General features: G+C 34.4%; 1 pseudogene; it reads left to right on the top strand.

Moving 5' to 3' along the window:
* The first annotated feature begins 3,316 nt into the window (after nucleotides 1–3,316).
* On the top strand, nucleotides 3,317–3,866 carry LOC143567034 (putative calcium-binding protein CML25 pseudogene; annotated as a pseudogene).
* The last annotated feature ends 1,744 nt before the right edge of the window (nucleotides 3,867–5,610 follow it).

Here is a 5,610-nt window from a genome sequence, read left to right as displayed (position 1 = left end):
TCCTCGAGTATTATTAGGGCCCGGTTCCCTCTTGCCTCGAATATTATTAGGGTTCGGTTCCCTCTTGCCTTGAGTATTATTAGGGCCCGGTTCCCTCTTGCCTCGAATATTATTAGGGTTCGGTTCCCTCTTGCCTCGAGTATTATCAAGGCCCGGTTCTCTCTTGCCTCAAATCTTATTAGGGTTCGGTTGCCTCTTGCCTCGAATATTATTAGGGTTCGGTTCCCTCTTGCCTCGAGTATTATTAGGGCCTGGTTCCTTTTCGTTACCATACAAACATACATTACCTTTCCTTGTCATTATCCTTATAACATTCATACATATATACATACATATCATACACGCATTATTCATACATACTTTATCTCATATACGCATTTCATACTTACTACATAATACCTTCTTTAACAATACGCGCAATATCCGAAGATCGTTCACGTACTGTCAAGCATGCATTCATAATATAACATAACTATCACAATCATCACATAGACATACACTTACCACTTAAGGTAAGTGTATTAGCGTTCACATTGAGTATGAACACAGCCCCGAAAACATAACAAGGAAATGGGCCTAGAAACTCACCTGGATCCTGTTTCGTTCTCCGGTAATCGTTAATCCTTTTCTTAACTGAGCTCTGTTAACTGTATATTAATTACACGTATCAATACTCAACCTAATCACATTATTCAAGTTCAGCCAAAATGGCTAAGTCTGGTCTAATCTAATGGTTTTGCTTTAGACTATTTTATCCTCAACCCTAACGTAGTTGAATGTAGTGTTTTCAGTTACTTGAGTATTCTTTGTCTTTCCTTTCTTTTGTACTAGATTACATTTTACTTAGAATTCGGTTTGTGTTCAATTCAACAATGTAATCTAGTCTCCATGTATTTGAATATGCTCAAGTAACTAAAGGCATGCATTGTATTCGAACCATGCATGTGTTCGAGTCCAATTCATGTATTCGAATCAGCCTAATGTAATCGAGTCATACTTTGTATGCGAGTATGCAGGTGTATTCGAGTCCCATAATTGTAAGCGAGTTACATGTTGTAATCGAATGTAATCGGGTTATGTATTGTAACCGAATATACATTGTAATCGAGTCTTAATTGTAACCGATTTTACATTGTATGCGAACCACATGTATGTAATCGGTCTAATCATTATAATCGAAATCCCATTGTAGTCGAAATGCTTCAATGTATTCGATCATGTTGAATGTATACGAGTTCATGTGTGTAATCAATTTATGCAGGTGTAATCGATTGTCCTTGTATTCAAGTTTTCATAATGTAATCGAAATGACCATTGTATGATAGTTATACCAATGTATTCGACTTACTTCCTTGTATTCGAGTTATCATTTGTAATCGATCTTAATGATGTAACCGAATACATCATTGTAATCGAACGAACTGTTGTAAGCGAACGAGCTGAGCAATTGGACCCGTTTATCACCGTTATTAATATATTTTTTTGACCTTAACACTTTATTATTGCTCTGTATTAATCCATAAACTTTTCCCTAACCGTTTTCTACCAAAACTTGACCCGAGCGACCATAAAGTTTGGACCTTTATGGCTAAAACGTTTAAGGCTAGATCTAGGGTTTCTTAAGCAAGCCGTATATGCCCTTGGTTCGTTAAGTTCATTTTAAACATAAAGTTTGCAACTTTATCACATAATAAGGTCCGTTTCACTATCCTACTAAGTTTCATGCAAAACCGACTTCGTTTACCCGTTCTTTTCACAAACCGAACACTACTCGTTTTATTCGAAATGAACCAACTAACCCGTTTACTATCAAGTTCATTACTTTATCAATAATCATGACCCGATCTATCATCCTACCAATTTTCATGTAAATCCATTCATGAAAAGTAAGCTTTTATAACAAAAGCGTACCTTTGAGGTTTTTGTCTGAAATCACTCGAGAGCCCAAAACCATATCAAACAAACTCCGATTTGAGTGATTCAAGCTGCCATGGAACCGTCTTGTCCCGTTTCTCAAAAACAGGAATTGGAGAAGTGTGTATTTTCGATGGTGTAGGCTATGGTGTAGAGATGTATGAAAATGGAAAGGATTAAGGTTTTAAGGGGTATTATACGCCCTTAAGACCATAGACCTTAGGCCCATCTTTCCTTTTTGGTCTATAATTAATTACATCTAATTAGCCTACTTATCATTCCATCTTTATTATTTTATTATTTCTCTACTAACTCAAGTAAACTTTTACACCAAAATTAAATAATATATTAAATATTATTATTAGAAATTTCAGGATGTTACATGTTCCTAGCAAGTTTAAAGGGTGGACATATAAAGACTTACAAAAGGAAGTCACAAGGGTTTTCGATCTTATTGAAAAAGACCCTAATCAGGACCATCTAGAGCCTGATTGGGATAAGCTATTAATAGGATTACAAACAAAAAGATAGATGAAATCCTTATAATGAAGATGGATTTGAGTAATGAATGGATCCAATCTCACTACCCTTCGCCCATGCTCAAGCATCCAATCTCAAAGTTTCCCATGAAAGACAGAGAGAGAGAGAGAGAGGAATTTCTCGTAACTAAATTAAGGACGATTAAGGCTGAAGAAAGAAGGTTATGTGAGGAAGTGAGAGAGAAAGGAGGAGATATGAGAGAGGGAAAAGAGGAGAGAGAATGAGAATGACGAAAAGAGAAAAGAAAGGTTGGAGGTTGATATGGAGTGGAGACGGGCCAGAGGAAAGCCTCTAATAGTCCAGACAACCTTAAAAAATCAATCTTATGGCGATCGAGTAACTATTTTTATTATATTACAATTGCCAAATCGAATTTTAAATCACAATAATCATATATTTGATTGTGTTTTCTAGTCATTCAAAAGCGTTTGAAACTCAACCTAATTATGTATTCGGTTTTAAGCTGATATCAAATGGGTTATTCAATTTTCAGCTCGGTTTTAGGTTTAAAAAAATCTGAATTCAATCTAAACCTAATACGAACGGTAATAATTTAATTTGGTTTTAAAGAGTATGTTTAATATCATAATTTGGTTTAACACGGTATATTTAAAATATTACGACTCATATGTATGATATTAAAAAGTATAAATAATTTAAATTCATAACTTTCTAGTAATAATTAATTTTATCAGTCTTATATAATTTGTTAGATTTTGATAGGGACACCATCACTCATCGTGGTAACACGCTCACCCTCATCCACAAGCAACTACAATACCTAAAAACGCGCCGACAAATTAGGCCTTCATAATATTAATACACCCATTCATTCTTCACTTCCCATCTCACAAATTATTCAATGGGGTTGAAGAACTTGCTTCACCGGAAAAAGAAAAACCTTAACGACCACTCGGTCGAAGATCGAGCACGAACTTGAACAAGTTTTCAAGAAGTTCGACGTCAACGGGGACGGGAAGATCTCGTCTTCCGAACTGGGATCGATAATGCATCGCCTGGCTCACCGCCCGACCGACGAGAGAATGATCAAACAGGTGGCCGACGCTGATGGGTTCATCGACTTGAACAAGTTTATTGAGCTTAACACTAAAGACATCGATTCGTCGGAGGCGTTGGAGAGCTTAAGGGATGCGTTTTCGGTGTTTGATATTGACAAGAACGGGTTGATCTCAGCGGAGGAGTTGCAGAAGGTGTTGGGGCGGTTGGAGGAGGAGTGTACGGTTGCCGAGTGCCGGAGGATGATCGCCGGAGTTGATGTGAACGGCGACGGGATGATTAGTTTCGATGAGTTTAAAGTTATGATGATGAGCGGCACGCGGTTTGATGGGATCCAGTCGCAGAGGCATGTGAAGCGAAACAATTAGTTAATACTATTATTTTGGTATGGTAAATTATTAATAGCATTGTTCTTGTGTAATATTGACAAGAACAATTGATGATAATGGTTTCCGCGGGGAGTTTCCCACCAGATTGATGATAATGGTTGATTTGTTTTAGTTTTGTTTATTTACATTGTTCTTGTGTAAGCTTTGGCTGTGTTTACCAATGTTTGGTGGTTTTGGTTTGTTTACTCTTGTATGGCATGTCATACATGTGAACTAATATGGCACTCTGTCATATTACTTGTACTTTTTGATTGTGTGGAATGCATTTAACCGGGTGAATCCCTTTACCCAAAAAAATTATTAATAGCATTTAAAACTATGACAGAAGTTTCATATTTTAATAGGAAATGTCTTTTTTTTTGGATTTTCTGGTTGTTGGTTACAATTTCTTGTTTAGAGAACAATTATTATATTTTATATGATGATGACGACGACGATATTTCGAACATGTGGTACTAATCTATGAATTGTTGTATACCTATTTGAGTTGTGATACTTCCTATTGGAAAGGGCTCTTTTTCGTTGAATTTTATGCCTCGTATTATGGAGCTTGTTTTACATTACTCTTTTTAATATTTATATACTTTTTGGGTATAATTTTAAATATTGTAATGAAATTTATAATATAAGTTTGATGATAAAAAGGTTTCACAAATAAATAAGATGTTATAACTCAGTTTAAAAGTTATTTGGGTTTGTTAAGACCCAAGATCCGCTTATTTTTTTTACTATAAAATTGTTTTTTAATTATAAATAATATTTTTTTTAAAAAGTCATATAATAATGTTTAGTATATCCTATTTTATAGGATTTTCATATCAATAATTTGGTGAGAATAATTTTTAATTTAATGAGATGTTATAACCCGTTTAAGAAAAATATCTGGGTTTGGTAAGACCCATACCCGTGAATTCAGGTCAAATGCATGAGAAGCCTCCATTTAAAATTCAAGCAAATCTGGTGACTCTAATAAAAGTGGGGGCGACCACATTGAGACACTTAAGATTTTTGGGTTTTCGTTTATATATATTATAGATTATTTGATTCGAATGTTTAGTACAGTTTTCTAGTTTGTATGTTAATATTCCCACGACATGTTTTACATTACTCGTTTTTAATACGTATATACTTTTTTGGGTTTAATTTTATTTATTGTAATGAAATTTATAATATACTTAGTGTTTGATGATAAAAAAGTTTCACAAATAACTAAGATTTTATAACACGGTTTAAAAGTTATCTGGATTTGGTAAGACCCAAAACCCGCTTATTTTTTTAACTATAAAATTGGTTTTTAATTATAAATAATATTTTTTTTAAAAGTCATATAATAATTGTTAGTATATCCTATTTTATTGGATTTTTACATCAATAATTTGGTGAGAATAATTTTTAATTTAATGAGATGTTATAACCCACTTAGCAGAACAACCATTGACAGACATATGTGCCAATTTCATCTTTTCACCCATCTTGTCAACATTTGGAAACTGATGATCAATAATCAGTTGCACAAACCTCGGGTACATAAGACATTTGTTATCAAAGTATAGCTTCATACGATCGAATATAACTTCAGGTTCAAGCATAAAGCAGTTATCATGCACATGTGGTAGCCAAGTATCGCTTCATATCCCCATTTGCGATGTCTAAAACAATGTACTATCATGTGCACCAAAAACTTGTATGGTATTGACAAACCAGCTTTCAAGAATCCCGTGTCCAAATCATTCTTATATCCCATTCTCAA

Source organism: Bidens hawaiensis, unplaced genomic scaffold, assembly GCF_021521415.1.
Source record: "Bidens hawaiensis isolate Kalapana, Puna unplaced genomic scaffold, B.hawaiensis_p1.1 tig00023203_1, whole genome shotgun sequence".
Taxonomy (NCBI): Eukaryota; Viridiplantae; Streptophyta; class Magnoliopsida; order Asterales; family Asteraceae; genus Bidens; species Bidens hawaiensis.
The sequence above is the reverse complement of the archived record's forward strand: the minus strand, read 5'-3'. Positions and strand labels throughout refer to the sequence as shown.